The sequence below is a fragment of the Cupressus sempervirens genome, chromosome 10 (assembly GCF_028749045.1).
Source record: "Cupressus sempervirens isolate cs-2001-9-10 chromosome 10, ASM2874904v1, whole genome shotgun sequence".
Classification (NCBI taxonomy): Eukaryota; Viridiplantae; Streptophyta; class Pinopsida; order Cupressales; family Cupressaceae; genus Cupressus; species Cupressus sempervirens.
The window spans coordinates 683149295-683167901 of NC_143127.1; the positions used below are offsets into that span (position 1 = coordinate 683149295).

The following is an 18607-nucleotide window of genomic DNA, read 5'->3' on the forward strand; positions in this document are numbered from 1 at the left end:
TAATGAAAAGACTTAAAGAGTCGACTTGCTGTAAGTACTTGTTGGGCTGACTTGGAGGGGTGACTTGATGAACGGACTTAAAGAGTCAACTTGGTGGGAGTACTTGTTCCAGTGACTTGATGAACAGACTTAAAGAGTCGACTTGGTGGGGTGACCTGATGAAAGGACTTAAAGAGTCAACATGGTGAGAGTACTTGATGGGGTGACTTGATGAAAGGACTTAAAGGGTCAACTTGGTGGGGTGACTTGATGAACGGACCTAAAGAGTTGACTTGGTGAGAGTACTTGGTGGGGTGACTCGATGAACAAACTTAAAGAGTCGACTTGGTGAGAGTACTTGGTCGGGTCATTTGTTGAATGCACTTGAAGAGTTGACTTGGTTAGAGTACTTGCTGGGGTGACTTGATGAATGAACTTAAAGAGTCAACTTGGTGACAGTACTTGGTGGTGTGACTTGATAAGCGAACTTAAAGAGTCAACTTGGTGAGAGTACTTGGCGGGGTGAACTAATGAACAAACTTAAATAGTCGACTTGGTGAGAGTACTTGGTGGGCCGACCTGGTGGGGTGACTTGATGAATGCACTGAAAGAGTCGACTTGGTGAGAGTACTTGTTCTGGTGACTTGATGAATGGATTTGAAGAGTCAACTTGGTGGGGTGACTTGATGAAAGGAGTTAAAGAGTCGAATTGGTGAGAGTACTTGGTGGGGTGACTTGATGAATGGACTTAAAGGGTCAACTTGGCGGGGTGACTTGATGAACGGACCTAAAGAGTTGAATTGGTGAGAGTATGTGGTGGGGTGACTTGATGAACAAACTTAAAGAGTCGACTTGGTGAGAGTATTTGGTGGGGTCACTTGATGAATGCACTTGAAGAATCGACTTGGTTAGAGTATATGGTGGGGTGCCTTGATGAACGGACTCAAAGAGTCAACTTGGTGAGAGTAATTGGTGGCTTGACTTGATGAGCAGACTTAAAGAGTCAACTTGGTGAGAGTACTTGGCAGCGTGAACTGATGAACAGACTTAAAGAGTCAACTTGGTGGGAGTACTTGGTGGGCCAACCTAGTGGGGTGAATTGATGAACAAACATAAAGAGTCAACTTGGTGAGAGTACTTCATGGGCCGACCTGGTGGGGTGACTTTATGAACGAACTTAAGGAGTCGAGTTGGTGTGGTGACTTGATGAAAGGGCTTAAAGAGTCAACTTGGTGAGAGTATTTGGTGGGGTGACTTGATGAACAGACTTAAAGGGTCGACTTGGCGGGGTGACTTGATGAACAGACCTAAAGAGTAGACTTGGTGAGACTACTTGGTGGGGTGACTTGATGGACAAACTTAAAGAGTTGACTTGGTTAGAGTACTTGTTGGGGTGACTTGATGAACACACTTGAAGAATCGACTTGGTTAGAGTACTTGGTTGGGTGACTTGATTAACGAACTTAAAGAGTCAACTTGGTGAGAGTACTCGGTGGCTCGACTTGATGAGCGGACTTAAAGAGTCAAATTGGTGAGAGTACTTGGCAGGGTGAACTGATGAACCGATTTAAAGAGTCAAGTTGGTGAGATTAATTGGTGCGCCGACCTGGTGGGGTGACTTGATGAACGAACTTAAAGAATCGACTTGTTGAGAGTACTTGGTGGGGTGACTTGATGAACAGACTTAAAGGGTTGACTTGATGAATGGACTTAAAGAGTCAACTTGGTGAGAGTACTTGTTCTAGTGACTTGATGAACGAACTTAAAGAGTTGATTCGGTGAGAGTACTTGTTCTAGTGACTTGATGAATGGACTTAAAGAGTTGACTTGGTGTGGTGACTTGATGAAAGGACTTAAAGAGTCGACTTGGTGAGAGTACTTGGTGGGGTGACTTGATGAACGGACTTAAAGAGTTGACTTGGTGGGGTGTCTTGATGAACGAACCTAAAGAGTTGACTTGGTTAGATTAGTTGTTGGGGTGACTTAATGAACAGACTGAAAGAGTCGACTTGGTGAGAGTCCTTGGTGGGGTGACTTGATGAACACACTTGAAGAATTGACTTGGTTAGAGTACTTGGTGGGGTGACTTGATGAAAGGATGTAAATAGTCGACTTGGTGAGAGTACTTTGTGGTACAACTTGATGAGCGGACTTGAAGAGTCAACTTGGTGAGAGTACTTGGCAGGGTGAATTGATGAATGAACTTAAAGAGTGAACTTGGTGAGAGTACTTGGTGGGGTGACTTGATGAACGAACTTAAAGAGTCGACTTGGTGAGAGTACTTGGTGGGCTGACCTGGTGGGGTGACTTGATGAATGAACTTAGAGAGTCAACTTGGTGAGAGTACTTGGTGGGGCAACCTGGTTGGGTGACTTCATGAATGGACTTAAAGAGTCAACTTGGTGAGAGTACTTCGTGTGCCGACCTTGTGGGGTGGCTTGATGAACGGATTTAAAGAGTTGACTTGGTGCGCTGATCTCGTGGGTTGTCTTGATGATTGAACTTAAAGAGTCGACTTGGTGAGAGCACTTGGTGCGCTGACCTGGTGAGCTTAGCTGGTGAGTCAAACTGGTGAGCGAGCTTAAAAAGGAAACTTGGTTGGGAATGTTTGCGAGGCGAGATGGTAGGCTAACTTGGTGAGCCAACTTATCAAGCAAATTGAAAGAGTCAACTTATTGAGGCTACTTTGTGGGGTGAACTGGCAACCCCACTTGGTGAGGTGACCCGGTGAGTGAACCTGTCCAACCCTTTGTCGCCAGCCCTGAGGAGAGGCAACTTGGTGAGCTGGCTTGGTGAGAAGACTTAAAGAGTCAACTTGGTGAGGCAACTAGATGAGTTGGGTCATTGAGGCAACTTGGTGGGGTGACTCGATGAGCTAACCATGTGAGAAGACCTTGTGAGCGAACTAAAAGTGTTGACTTGGCGAGCGTACTTGAATAGCCAACTTGTTGAGCTAACTTGGAAAGCTGACATGGTGAGCAGGGCTTAAGACGTGACTTGGTGAGGTGAGGCAGGAAGCTCCCCTTAATACCATAAACTTATAACAGAACCATAGAAATAATAGAAAATGCAAGAACAAAATGTGGTCTTGTCATTTGGACCACAGAAGTGGAATTGCATAATTCATAAGCACAATATGCTAACCCACACAGGCACCTTCGCTGCAATAGTCTGCAGGACAAGCTACCAGCTATCACCCAGAGTTGACCTAGACAACGTTCGAGCCTTTCTTAAATAGGCAATTGTATGTCGGTCGGGAAGGTTCTAGATGCTTAGACTTAATACCTATGGTTGGAAGACCCTAAAAATACACATAAGTCTGCCTAATACATCTTTGACAAATTATTTTAGAAATTTTGGTAGCCCAACTTCTGAAGGCCATAACTCATGAATTGTTGCTCCGATTGGCTATTATAAGCACTTTTCAAAAATGCTATCTCCTAGTCTACAGGCTCGAAACAGCGCATGTGCCTTTGCCTCAATTTTTCGGACCTCATCCGGGCACTCTAAGGCCTCCAACAGTGAGCTTGAAGATTTTTAGCATATTTTTTCATCGAAAATCTGCAATAACTTCTCGACACTTATGCTGGAGCTAACTTGGTGAGCAGACTTAGAGAGTCAAGTCATTGAGGTGACTTGGTGGGGTTGACCTGGCAAGGTGAAACCCACTTGGTGAGAAAATTGCAAGAGTCAGCTTGGTGAGCACACTAGAATTGTCAGCTTGGCAAGCTGACATGGCGAGTGGGCTTAACGAGGTGAGTTGGTGGGGCAACTTGGAGAGTGGAATTAAAGAGCCAACTTGGTGAGGTGAGTCGGTGAGTTAGTTCATTTAGATGACATGGTGAGCCAAACTGGGGAGGTTACTTGGCGAGCGAACTTGGTGAGCCGAATTGGGGAGTCAACCTGGCGATAAAACTTGAAGAGTCCACTCATTAAAGCAACTTTGCAAGTCCACCTTGTGAGCTAACTTGGGGAGATGACCTAGGGGCATACTTGGTGAGCGTGCTTGAATTTTTGGCTTGGCGAGCTGACACCTGGAGCCAACCTAGTGAACCAATGTGGTGAGTGGGCCTAATAGGGCGAGTTGGTTGGGCAACTTGGCGAGTGGAATTAGAGAGCCAACATGGTGAGGTGACTTGGTGAGTTGGTTTGTTGAGATGACATGGTGAGCTGACTTGGTGAGTCGACCTGGTGAGCGAACTTAAAGAGTTGACTTGGCAATGTACTCGAGTCGACTTGGTGAGGTGGCCTGGCGAGTGGGCTCAAAGAGTCAACATGGTGAGGCAACTCATTGAGTTAGCTCCTTGAGGTGACTTGGTGGGCCTACTTGATTAGTCGACTTGGTGAGCCGACTTGACGAGTTGACATGATGAGCGTGCTTAAAGAGGCGACTTGGTGGGGTAACTCGGCAAGCCAACTTATCAAGGTGAGATGGTGAGTCGACTTGGTGAGCTGACTTGGTGAGCACACTTAAAGAGTCAACTTCATGAGGTGACTCAGTGAGTTAGCTTGCTGATGCAACTTTGGCAAGTTGACCCGATGAGCGAACTTAAAAAGCCAACTTGGGTGGGTTGACCTAGTGAGCGAACTTAAAGAGTTGACTTAGCAACATATTTGAACAATTGACTTGGTGAGCTGACATGGTGAGTGGGCTTAGAGAAGCAACTCAGTGGGGCAACTTGGTGAGCACACTTGCTGGGGCAAGGTGGTGAAACAACTAGGTTAGTTAACTTGGTGAGCTGACTTGGTGAGGTAACCTGAATAGTCGACTCGGTGAGTTAACTTGGGGAGCCAACATGGTGAGTGGTATTAAAGAAGAGGTGACCTAGTGGGGCAACCTGGTGAGGCAAGATGGTAAGTCATCTTGGTGAGCTGACTTGTCGAGCTGTGAGAAAACTTAAAGAGTCAATTCTTTGAGGCAACTTGGTGGGGTGATTTGGCAAAGACCACATGGTTAGATGACTTGATGAACTGACCTAGCTAGCAAAATTGGCAAGAAAACTTATAGAATTGACTTGCTATCTCCAACCAAGATCGCACGCCTGGGTTTACCCAACTTGGGTCACCCGACTAGGTCAACCCATCTCTGTTGCCCTAGCCTCAAGCGACCTGACTGGGTCACCAGAGTGGGTTGACAAGGGAAAAAATAAATCATAGCAGGCCCTGTATAGCGAAAAGTGCTAAATTTTGGGCATTACAAAAAAAAAACAAGTTACCCACTTTTGGATCACGCATAGGTTTCAGTTCACGTATTGCCAAGCTGACTCGAGGCGTTACACCTAGCTAGCTAAAGTCAAGGTAGGGTAGCTGAAACGATCCGATTTGAGAATTTTCTTTATAAAATGAGATCATGATAGGCCCTGTAAGGTGAAAAAGAATGAAATTTTGGGAGTTCAAAAAAAAATGTTACCCGATTTTGGATCGCGCATAGGGCTTGGGTCACATAGCATCAAGGTGCCCTGGGTGACATGATTCGAGCAAAAAGTTGATGGTGGCATGAGTCGTGCAAAAACATTGGAGGCCATTCAGGCTTGAGGTGCTTCAATTCGAGGTTGTCGAGGCAGGTCAGGTTGAAAACTTTGGGCGTTAACCAAAAAGAAAAAGTTAATCGCTTTTGGATCACGTACATGACAGAGCACTTAGTATCAAGTTGAGCATAGTGACATGAGTCATGCAAAAAATTTGGAGATGAATCGAGTCAAGGTATTCGACTCTATTCAAGTTCAAAACTTTGGGACTTGACAAAAAAAAGAAAAAAGAAAAGAGAAAAAGTTACCCAATTTTGGATCACGTAAGTGACTCGGGCCACTTAGAATCAAGGTGAGTGCGGTTACATGAGTCGAGCCAAAAAAAATGGAGGCAGTTAAGGCTCGAGGTGATTCAAGTTGGGGTAGCTGAGTCAATTCAAAAAATTTGTCTGTTAGTGAAAAAAAGAGTTAATCGCTTTTGGATCATGTACATGACTTGGGGTACATAGAATCAAGTTGAGCACCCCAGAATTTGGCACTTGGAAGATTTTCCCGCACTCACACAAATTACAAACCCCACCCACCTAGAATTTTGCCCTTGAGAGATTTTTATGCCCTCGTGAAAAAATTTGCAAACCTCACCCACCCAGAATTTGGCACTTGAAAGATTTTCTCACCCTCACGCAAATTACAAACCCCACCCACTTTAGAGTCAAAAAGGGTTTTACAAATCAAGGCAATAGAGGGCTGAATCTCAGTGGATCAAGGCAGCAAGGCCACTTTGCCACTTACAATACCCCTTCACTTATTTAAGTCATCTACAAAATATTCTTCTTGCCGACCGCTTGAAAGTAATATCTGAGTTTGCTCCAATGGGCTAATGCACCGATCGGAGATGGCCAATGACATGGGTCCCTAGGAGTGCAAGAGCACCCCTACTGTGGGTTGCAATGTTTCTAGAGAGAGATATGCGCCACATCTAGCATGGATTTTGACTTAGAGGTGTTCAGTCATAATCCAATACATAGTATCTTCGTGCCACTGGCTTTTCAACGAAGCACGATGACCAAATGTGTGAATCAATGGTTCCTCTTGTACTAAGTTGAATTACTATCGCGGCGCGGATCATCGATAGGGTAAAACTAACCTGTCTCATGATAGTCTAAACCCAACTCACTTTCCCTATTGGTGGGTGAACAATCCAACACTTGGTGAATTCTGCTTCACAATGATAGGAAGAGCCGACATTGAAGGATCAAAAAGCAACGTCGCTATGAACACTTGGCTGCCACAAGCCAGTTATCTCTATGGTAACTTTTCTGACACCTCTAGCTTAAAATTCTAAAAGTCTAAAGGATCGATAGGCCACGCTTTCACAGTTTGTATTCATACTAAAAATCAAAATCAAATGAGTTTTTACCCTTTTCTTCAACACAAGATTTCTGTTCTCGTTGAGCTCATCTTAGGACACCTACATTATCTTTTAATAGATGTGCCACCCCAACCAAACTCCCCACCTAGCAATGTCTTTTGCCTAGATCGGGGCGCCTAGATGCACCTTAAGGTCAAAAATAGGGGCATTGCCCCATCTCTGCCTTACAGAATATGTAAAATAATGTTAAAACTAGTGGTATTTCACTTGCACCTAAAAGCTCCCACTTATTCTACACCTCTGAAGTCATTTCGCAAAGTTAGACTAGGGTCAAGCTCAACAGGGTCTTCTTTCCCCACTGATTCCGCCAAGCTCGTTCCCTTCACTGTGGTTTCGCTAGATAATAGATAGGGACAGTGGGAATCTTGTTAATCCATTCATGTGCATCACTAATTAGATGAAGAGGCATTTGGCTACCTTAAGAGAGTCATAGTTACTCCCACCATTTACCCGCGCTTGGGTGAATTTCTTCACTTTGACATTCAGAGCACTGGGTAGAAATCACATTGCGTCAGCATCCACAGGGACCATCGCCATGCTTTTTTTTAATTAAATAGTCAGATTCCCCTTGTTTGTACTAGTTTTGAGTTAACTGTTCGCCACCTAGGGAATGCCCTCCAAAGGGGGTGTCCTGCGCCTGTCGCTCGATCGGCACGTGACGGCCCGCCGTCACCTTGGGAGCAACTTAGGTAGGCTGCCAATAGCCCACAAGTTCAAGGCACAGACCCCTAGGCCTAGCCCTCAGAGCCAATCCTTTTCCCAAAGATATGGATCCATTTTTCTGACTTCCCTTACCTACATTGTTCTATTGACCAGAGGTTGTTCACCTTGGAGACCTGATGCGGTTATGAGTACGATTGAGCATGAATGGTACTCGGTCCTCTAGATTTTTAAGGGCCATCAAAAGTGCACTAGGCACTGTGAGATGTGCGGTGCTCCTCCAGCCACTGGACCCTATCTCCGATTGAACCGATTTTAGGGTGGGCAGGCTGTTAAAAAGAAAAGATAACTCTTCTCGGGGCCCCCGCCGGCATCTCCAAATTTCCTAACATTGCCATCCACTACCATGTCCCAGTTTGGGAATATTAACTTGATTCCCTTTCAATGATCATGCAAAGTGCGCCCTTGAAATAGGGTTTCCCCATCTCTTAGGATTTACTAACCTATGTCCAAGTGCTATTCACATGGAACCTTTCCCCACTTCAGTCTTCAAAGTTCTCATTTGAATATTTGCTACTACCACTAAGATCTGCACCGGGGGCCTCTAATCATTTACTTTACCTAATAAAACTCGCACGTGAGCTCTAGCTATCCTAAGGGAAACTTCGGAGGAAACCAGCTACTAGATTGTTCTATTAGTCTTTTGTCCCTATTCCCAAGTCAGACGAACGATTTGCACACAGTATCACTATGGGCCTCCACTAGAGTTTCCTCTAGCTTTGCCCTGCTCATGCATAGCTCACCATCTTTCATGTCCCAATAGGTGTTCTCACACTCAAACCCTTCACAAAAGATCAAGGTCGATCGTCGGTGCACCCTCGAGAGGGGATCTTGCCAGTCAGCTTCCTTGCGCCTCATGGGTTTTCCCAACTTACCAAATTGCACACATGTTAGACTCCTTGGTCTATGTTTCAAGATGGCTCAGATGGAAAGCCCTCTGGCTAGAGGCATGAGTGCAATAGTGCTCGAGATCCCGTCATGAAGGCATGCACTTCGCTCCTCGAACACCACGATGGAAGTATTTGTGTGACTAGAAGGTTGCACTTGTGCCGCCGTGACAGCCTGCCCTAGCATGTCCCCAAAACTGAGCGGCAGACTGGCTCACACCATTCCACATCTGACCGAGGCACATCATCGGCCTCCATCCACTTCCCTCCCAACAATTTCAAGCACTCTTTAACTCTCTTTTCAAAGTCATTTTCATCTTTCCCTCGCGGTACTTGTTCGCTATCGATCTCTTGCTCATATTTAGCCTTGGACAGAATTTACCACCTAATTATGGCTACATTCCCAAACAACCTGACTCGTCAATAGTGCCTTGTAGTGCAATAGGGTCCGAGCCCAACGAGGCTCTCACCCTCTTCGGCACCCCCTTCTAGGGGACTTAGGCCTGGTCTATTGCTAAGGATGCTTCTACAGACTACAATTCGACAGGCATGGCCATCGATTTTCATGCTAGGCTCTTCCCGATTCACTCGCCATTACTACCGAAATCTTGGTAAGTTTCTTTTCCTTCGCTTATTGATATGCTTAAACTCAGTAGCTATTCACACTTGACTTGGGGACATGGTAGAGATGCAGCATGCCCACACTACGTTGGGCTGCTAGACCCAAAATAAAGTTCCTTGCGAGGAATCGTTCGATCAGCGCAAACCAAGGTTGGCCTTTGTGAGCCACTGCTCGTTGCGACTAATCGACAAACCTCATGCTCATTTCAGCTGACTACGCCACTTGTGGACATGGAGGGCCATCTTTGCTCCTCGCTGGGGAGGGTAATTTTGTAGTGCGATGCCCACGCAGATGTATCCTTCGCCGAGGCCTCAGGGGCAACTTGCATTCAAAGACTTGATGATTCATGGGATTCTGCAATTCACGCTAAGTATCGCATTTCGCTACATTCTTCATCATGGCGAGAGCTGAGATATCCATTGCTGAGAGTCATGATTTTGTTATGCTTTTGTCTTTTGATGTGCAGAGTCATGATTTTGTTATGTTTTTGTCTTACGACGCCCAAGCGTGCAAGGCACTGGATCGCGCTTCATTCTTTTGATTTCTAAGGTGCGCAATGTACTCATGTGTTGGGTGTTAACACATCCCGAACCCCGAGCACCCAATGGGTGTGACGAGGAACATTGTGGTGTGTCCCTACCCCATCACCTCACAAAGGTGGGAGTTGACACATGGAAGAGCTGTGTCATCAGACGGGGCCCCTGCCCCACAAATCATGCAAGTGCATCCATCCTAAATGCAGAATGCTCCAAGCGACGAGTTAACACACCTAGGCAAGGCATTGGGGGGTTGCGGTAGTCCTGACTTGTCGCCATCGAAATGATGGATCCCTGGCACAGCACCATGCACACGATCAAACCATGAAATCTCAATGGGGGATGAGGCTCGAACCCCCTCTGAACTGCAACCAAGCAGAGACCTCTCTCTCTGATGCAGACATCATTCAAAGGCACCGATCATAATCCATCCCCTACATGATTGAAGGTCTCGAACCGACAATGATCCTATCACAAGTTCACCTATGGTAACCTTGTTACGACTTCTCCTTCCTCTAAATGATAAGGTTCAATAAATTTCTTGCGATGTCACCGACAGGAAATATCATCGTCGTCGCGATCCGAACACTTCACCAGATCATTCAATCGGTAGGAGTGATGGGCGATGTGTACAAAGGGTAGGGATGTAGTCAACGCGAGCTGATGACTCGCACTTACTAGGAATTCCTCATTGAAGATCAATAATTGCAATGGTCTATCCCCATCATGATGCAATTTGGCAAGATTTCCCAAACCTTTCAGGCCAGGGAGAGAAACTCGTTGGTTGCATCAGTGTAGCGTGCGTGTAGCCCAGAACATCTAAGGGCATCATAGACCTATTATTGCCTCAAACTTCCATGGCCTAGGAGGCCATAGTCCATCTAAGAAGCTAGCCAAAATTAACCAGACAAATCGCTCCATCAACTAAGAACGGCCATGCACCACCACCCATAGAATCAAGAAAGAGCTCTCAATCTGTCAATCCTTACTATGTCTGGACCTGGTAAGTTTCCTCGTGTTGAGTCAAATTAAGCTATAGGCTCCACTTCTAGTGGTGCCCTTCCATCAATTCCTTAAATTTTCAGCCTTGCGACCATACTCCCCCCAAAACCCAAACACTCTAATTTCTCAGAAGGTGCTGGCAGAGTCCTTAGAGAAACATCCATCGATCCCTGGCCGACATCATTTATGGTTGACACTAGGACAGTATCTAATCATCTTCAAGCCCCCAACTTTCATTCTTGATTAATGAAAACATCCTTGGCAAATGCTTTTGCAGTGGTTCATCTTCCATAAATCCAAAAATTTCACCTCTGACAATGAAATACGAATGCCCTCGACAGTCCCTATTAATCATTACTCCGGTCCCGAAGGCCAACGAAATAGGACCAGACTCCTATCGCGTTATTCCATGTTAATCTATTCAAAGCGTAGGCTTGCTTTGAGCACTCTAATTTTTTCAAAGTAACAGCGCTGGAATCATGACCCAGCCAATTAAGGCCAGGAACACACCACCGGCAGAAGGGACATGAGGGCCAGTGCACACCAAGAAGGCAGACCGACCATGATGACTCAAGGTCCAACTACAAGCTTTTTAACTACAACAACTTAAATATATGCTATTGGAGCTGGAATTACCATGGTTGCTGGCACCAGACTTGCCCTCCAATGGATCCTTGTTAAGGGATTTAGATTGTACTCATTCCAATTACCAGACTCGATGAGCCCAGTATTATTATTTATTGTTACTACCTCCCCGTGTCAGGATTGGGTAATTTGCGTGCCTGCTGCCTTCCTTGGATGTGCTAACCGTTTCTCAGGTTCCCTCTCCAAAATCAAACCCTAATTCTCTGTCACCCATCACCAGAATGGTAGGCCTCTATCCTACCATTGAAAGTTGATAGGGTAGAAATTTGAATGAAGCATCGCCAGCACAAAGGCTGTGCGATCCATCGAGTTATCATGAATCACTAGAATAGCGAGTGAGCATGTGTTGGCCTTTTATCTAATAAATGCATCCCTTCCAAGAGTCGAGATGTGGTGCATGTATTAGCTCTAGAATTACTACGGTTATTCAAGTAGCAAAGTACCATCAAAGAAACTATAACTGATTTAATGAGCCATCCGCAATTTCATAGTCTGAAATAGTTCATATTTAGACATGCATGGCTTAACCTTTGAGACAAGCATATGACTACTGGCAAGATCGACCAGGTAGCTTCTAATAATGGGGGGACCCCCAAGACCTGCTACAGTCAAGGTATGCCTGCTGCGATGGGAAACCAAAATTTACATTCGCTCTGTCATGCATCCAAACATAATCCCCCACAGAAGCAACAAGAATGACATTCATAGTACAAGCAGGACTCGCAATGCTCAAAGATTTCACATAAGAGGAAAGTGTCCCATCATCAATCGAAGAGGGCCAAACAGGGAGCCTCAGTGCACAGGCGCTTGGGAAGAACATCCTGTATGGAACCCTTTACCCTCGAGCTCGCTGTCACCACTACTCGAAAAGAAGCCTCGAGTCTATATGAGATGCACCACACATGTAGCCACCTCAATTGTAAGGCCACTCAGAGACATCCATTTCCCAGGCATATGCCTCCTACATGCCTATTGAGGTGCACCCACATAGAAAAAAGCCTTCTTGATCGCAACAAACATTTTCCCATGATGAAGAGCTAGTTGCCGAAGTGCCAATCAAGACAACTATGCTGAAGGGTGAAGGGCTGTGCGAGTCAAAAACATGGTTGGTTATGCGATTGGCGGGGGCATCACTGTGTACGCGACCACCTCAATTATAAGGCCACTCAAGGGCATTGTGTATAACACCCCCTATGCCTATTTATAGGTAATGAGAGCCTACCTGTATACACAAACATGTCTAACCTCAGGAAAATATCTCCTTTCCTAGCACAACTATGCTAACCATTCCCTGTGTCACATGATCTGCCAGCGTAGGTACAAAAAAGTTCCTATGGGTGAACACTCACACTAGCATTGTCGGAGAAGCTTCAATCTCATGCACATGCACATACCGAAGAACTGCACCATGAGGCAACCACCCATGAGCACCCACATCTTAGCAAAAAGAATTGGTGCAATTTCTTCCCCTAGACAGACACATTGGGCCTACACTTGTCGGAGCATTGCAAAGACAAGTACTCTGGTTTGTAGGAGCCTCAGGAGAACATCTCGTACAAAACCCATTCCCCCAAAATGCTCGAATCACGAATGCTCACAGCAGAGTCGTAATGCAAAGATGTAGACTGTGCACGCAACTGAGTAAGGACACTTAGAGGCATCCATTTCCCAGGCATATGCCCCCTACACGCTTTTTGGTGCACCCCATACAAATGGCCATACTTCGACAAGCCCTCCCATAATTTTGCATCTGAAGAGAGATGAAACGCCTTGGGCTTTTTGTCCACTCAATGCAAACACTGAATGCTCTATTTAGGGGGAAGCTGAAGAAGAGTATCTCCTACAGATACCCATTAGCCAAATCCATTCGGATTGCACGTGCAGGATAGGGCATGGAGAGTTTCCACATCCAAACAAAAATTAACGGTAATACTCTACACTTCTACTGTCCTAGACCACAAAAACTGTCACGATAGTGGCATGCACTTCTGTAGGATGAGACAGTGAAGAGGCGAGCACATACCAAGGATGCACTAGCAAATAAATTATGTGGCAACAAAAACTTTCGCTGGCCCCCCTCTCAATCCCAAGACTCTACCAATTGGAAAAACATAGGGTGGAGAGTGGACCCTTGATGAAATTAGGGACGTCGAACAATGCACCCGTGCAACCATCTCTTTCCTTCTTGCCATCCATTAGGATAAAAATGCAATGATAGAATGTGCCAAGAGATAGATCCCTTGGCTAAAAGATACAACTCCATAAACTCAGCAACAATCGCATCTTAGAATCGAACACCAAATGTGAAGTGTGTTGCAAGCCATGCAGACACCTACATATAAGGTATCCAACAAAACAAAGTGATATGTACTTCCCACCAGCTCTGCCATTGCGATTACTGAATGGGATATATGCACTGCCACATATTAATGACCATCATTACCATCTCAGAATAGATACATGCACATCGAGCTCATCCGATCAACTGGATGAATTTCACCTTGAAGGGGCCCAATCCAAAAGTTTCAGAAGTCATCTCCTGGAACTGTCAAGAACAAGGCCAATCTTACATGCAAACTCTGGTACTGTGCAAACATAGGTTGCAATTAAAGAGAAATTGCAAGGCCATCACAATGGCCTGAGGCCAATGCTGACCAACAAGAGTGACTTGATGAACAGACTTAAAGAGTCGACTTGGTAGGGTGACTTGATGAACGGACTTGAAAAATTGACTTGGTTAGAGTAATTGGTGGGGTGACTTGATGAACGGACTCAAAGAGTCAACTTGGTGAGAGTACTTGGTGGCACGACTTGATGAGTGGACTTAAAGAGTCAACTTTGTGAGAGTACTTGGCGGGGTGAACTGATGAACAGACTTAAGAGTCAACTTAGTGGGAGTACTTGGTCGGCCGACCTAGTGGGGTGACTTGATGAACGGACTTAAAGAGTCAACTTGGTGAGAGTACTTGTTCTGGTGACTTGATGAATGGAATTAAAGATTGAACTTGGTGGGGTGACTTGATGAAAGGACATAAAGAGTTGACTTGTTGAAAGTACTTGGTGGGGTGACTTGATGAATGGACTTAAAGGGTCGACTTGGTGGGGTGACTTGATGAACGGACCTAAAGAGTTGACTTGGTGAGACTACTTGGTGGGGTGACTTGATGAACGAACTTAAAGAGTCGACTTGGTGAGAGTACTTGGTGGGGTGACTTGATGAACACACTTGAAAAATTGACTTGGTTAGAGTACTTGGTGGGGTGACTTGATGAACAAACTCATAGAGTCAACTTGGTGAGAGTACTTGGTGGCGCGACTTGATGAGTGGACTTAAAGAGTCAACTTGGTTAGAGAACTTGGTAGGGTGAACTAATGAATGGACTTAAAGAGTTGACTTGGTGGGCCGACCTGGCGGGGTGACTTGATGAATGGACTTAAAGGGTCAACTTGGTGAGAGTACTTGTTCTGGTGACTTGATGAACAGACTTAAAGAGTCGACTTGGTGGGGTGACTTTATGAAAGGACTTAAAGAGTCAACCTGGTGAGAGTACTTGGTGGGGCGACTTGATGAACGGACTTAAAGGGTCGACTCGGTGGGTTGACTTGATGAATGGACCTAAAGAGTTGACTTGGTGAGAGTAATTGGTGGGGTGACTTGATGAATGCACTTGAAGAATCGACTTGGTCAGAGTACTTGGTGGGTAGACTTGATGAACGGACTTAAAAAGTCAACTTGGTGAGAGTACTTGGTGGCGTGACTTGATGAGTGGACTTAAAGAGTCGACTTGGTGAGAGTAATTGGCAGGGTGAACTAATGAACGGACTTAAAGATTGGACTTGGTGGGAGTACTTGATGGGCCAACCTGGTGGGGTGACTTGATGAATGGACTTAAAGAGTCGACTTGGTGAGAGTACTTGTTTTGGTGACTTGATGAACGGACTTAAAGAGTCGACCTAGTGGGGTGACTTGATGAAAGGACGTAAAGAGTCAACTTGGTGAGAATACTTGCTGGGGTGACTTGATGAACGGACTTAAAGGGTCGACTAGGTGGGGTGACTTGATGAACGGACCTAAAGAGTTGACTTGGTGAGAGTACTTGGTGGGGTGACTTGATGAACAGACTTAAAGAGTCGACTTGGTTAGAGTACTTGGTGGGGTGACTTGAAGAATGCGCTTGAAGAATCAACTTGGTTAGAGTACTTGGTGGGGTGACTTGATTAATGAACTTAAAGAGTCAACTTGGTGAGAGTACTCGATGGCATGACTTGATGAGCAGACTTAAAGAGTCAACTTGGTGAGAGTACTTGGCAGGGTGAACTGATGAATGGACTTAAAGAGTCAACTTGGTGAGAGTACTTGGTTGGCCGACCTGGTGGGGTGACTTGATGAACAGACTTAAAGAGTCGACCTGGCTAGAGTACTTGTTCTAGTGACTTGATGAATGGACTTAAAGAGTCAACTTGGCGAGGTGACTTGATGAAATGACTTAAAGAGTCAACTTGGTGATAGTACTTGGTGGGCTGACTTGATGAACAAACTTAAAGGATCGACTTGATGGGGTGACTTGATGAACGGACTTAAAGATGCGACTTGGTGAGAGTACTTGTTCTGGTGACTTGATGAATGGACATAAAGAGTCGACTTGGTGAGAGTACGTGGTGGGTTGACTTGATGAATGGCCTTAAAGGGTTGACTTGGTGGGGTGACTTCATGAACGGACCTAAAGAGTTGACTTGGTGAGAGTATTTGGTGGGGTCACTTGATGAACAGACTTAAATAGTCAACTTGGTCAGAGTACTTGGTGGGGTGACTTGATCAACGCACTTGAAGAATCAACTTGGTTAGAGTACTTGGTGGGGTGACTTGATGAACGAACTTAAAGAGTCAACTTGGTGAGAGTACTTGGTAGTGTGACTTGATGAGTGGACTTAAATAGTCAACTTGGTGAGACTACTTGGAGGGGTGAACTAATGAATGAACTTAAAGAGTTGACTTGGTGAGAGTACTTGGTGGGGCGACCTGGTGGGGTGACTTGATGAACGGACTTAAGGAGTTGACTTGGTGAGAGTACTTGTTCTGGTGACTTGATGAATGGACCTAAAGAGTTGACTTGGTGAGAGTACTTGGTGGGCTGACTTGATGAACAGACTTAAAGAGTTGACTTGGTGATAGAACTTGGTGGGGTGACCCTATGAACGCACTTGAAGAATCGACTTAGTTAGAGTACTTGGTGGGTTGACCTTATGAATGAACTCAAAGAGTCGACTTGGTGAACGTACTTGGTCACTCAACTTGATGAGTAGACTTAAAGAGTCAACTTGGTGAGAGTACTTGGTGGGGTTAACTGATGAAGGGACTTAAAGAGTCGACTTGGTGGGAGTACATGGTGGGCCGACCTAGTGAGGTGACTTGATGAACGGACTTAAAGAATCAACTTGGTGTGAGTACTTGTTTTGGTGACTTGCTGAATGGAATTAAAGAGTCAACTTGATGAGAGTACTTGGTCGCGCGACTTGATGAGCAAACTTGAAGAGTCAACTTGGTGAAAGTACTTGGCAGGGTAAACTGATGAAAAAACTTAAAGAGTCGACTTGGTGAGAGTACTTGGTTGGTCGACCTGGTGGGGTGACTTGATGAACGGATTTAAAGAGTCAACTTGGTGAGAGTACTTGTTCTGTTGACTTGATGAATGGACTTAAAGAGTCGACTTGGTGGGGTAACTTGATGAAAGGACTTAAAGAGTCGACTTGGTGAGAGTACATGGTGGGGTGACTTGATGAACGGACTTAAAGGGTCGACTTGGCAGGGTAACTTGATGAACTGACCTAACTAGTTGACTTGGTGAGAGTACTTGGTTGGGTGACTTGATGAAAAGACTTAAAGAGTCGACTTGGTGAGAGTACTTTGTGGGATGACTTGATGAACTCACTTGAAGAATTGACTTGGTGAGAGTACTTGGTGAGGTGAATTGATGAATGGACTTAAAGAGTCAACTTGGTGAGAGTACTTGGTGGGGTGACTTGATGAATGGACTTAAAGAGTTGATTTGGCGAGAGTACTTGGTGGCGCGACTTGATGAGTGGACTTAAAGAGTCAACTTGGTGAGAGTACTTGGCGGGGTGAACTGATGAACAGGCTTAAGGAGTTGACTTGGTGCGAGTACTTGGTGGGCCGACTTGGTGGGGTGACTTGATGAACAGACTTAAAGAGTCAACTTGGTGAGAGTACTTGGTGGGGTGACTTGATGAACGCACTTGAAGAATCGACTTGATTAGAGTACTTGGTGGGGTGACTTGATGAACAGACTCAAAGAGTCGACTTGGTGAGAGTACCTGGTGGCTCGAATTGATGAGCAGACTTAAAGAGTCAAGCGACACGACTTGATAAGTAGACTTAAAGAGTCAACTTGGTGAGAGTACTTGGCCGGGTGCACTGATTAACGGACTTAAAGAGTCGACTTGGTGGGCTGACCTGGTGAGGTGACTTGATGAACGGACTTAAAGAGTCAACTTGGTGAGAGTACTTGTTCTGGTGACTTGATGAACGGACATAAAGAGTCAACTTGGTGAGAGTACTTGGTGGGTTGACCTGGTGGGGTCACATGATAAATGAACTTAAAGAGTCAACCTGGTGAGAGTACTTGTTCTGGTGACTTGATGAATGGACTTAAAGAATTGACTTGGTGGGGTGACTTGATGAAAGGACTTAAAGAGTCAACTTGGTGAGAGTACTTGGTGGGGTGACTTGATGAACGGAGTTAAAGGGTCAACTTGGCAGGGCGACTTGATGAACAGACTTAAGGGGTCGACTTGGTGAGAGTACTTGTTCTGGTGACTTGATCAACGGACCTAAAGAGTTGACTTGGTGAGAGTATTTGGTGGGGTGACTTGATGAACAGATTTAAAGAGTCGACTTGGTGAGAGTACTTGGTGGGGTGACCCTATGAACACACTTGAAGAATCAACTTGGTTAGAGTATTTGGTGGGTTGACTTGATGAATGGACTCAAAGAGTCGACTTTGTGAGAGTACTTGGTGGCTCGACTTGATGAGTAGACTTAAAGAGTCAAGTTGGTGAGAGTACATGGCGGGGTAAATTGATGAACAGACTTAAAGAGTCAAGTGGCGTGACTTGATGAGTAGACTTAAAGAGTCAGCTTGGTGAGAGTACTTGGCAGGGTTAACTGATGAACGGACTTATAGAGTCAACTTGGTGGGAGTACTTGGTGTGCCGACCTGGTGAGGTGACTTGATGAACGGACTTAAAGAGTCAACTTTATGAGAGTACTTGTTCTGGTGACTTGATGAACGGATGTA

At 45.4% G+C, this 18607-nt stretch overlaps 1 non-coding gene and 2 pseudogenes across 1 annotated transcript; all 3 read right to left on the bottom strand.

Annotated features, from left to right (window-relative positions):
- Positions 1-6173: 6173 nt before the first annotated feature.
- Positions 6174-9166, bottom strand: LOC149535669 (25S ribosomal RNA; annotated as a pseudogene).
- A 219-nt stretch (positions 9167-9385) lies between these two features.
- LOC149535670 (5.8S ribosomal RNA) lies at positions 9386-9539 on the bottom strand. Its single transcript, XR_016358265.1, has one exon. It is a non-coding gene; the product is annotated as a 5.8S ribosomal RNA (ribosomal RNA).
- Positions 9540-10104: 565 nt separating this feature from the next.
- On the bottom strand, positions 10105-11861 carry LOC149535671 (18S ribosomal RNA; annotated as a pseudogene).
- Positions 11862-18607: the final 6746 nt, after the last annotated feature.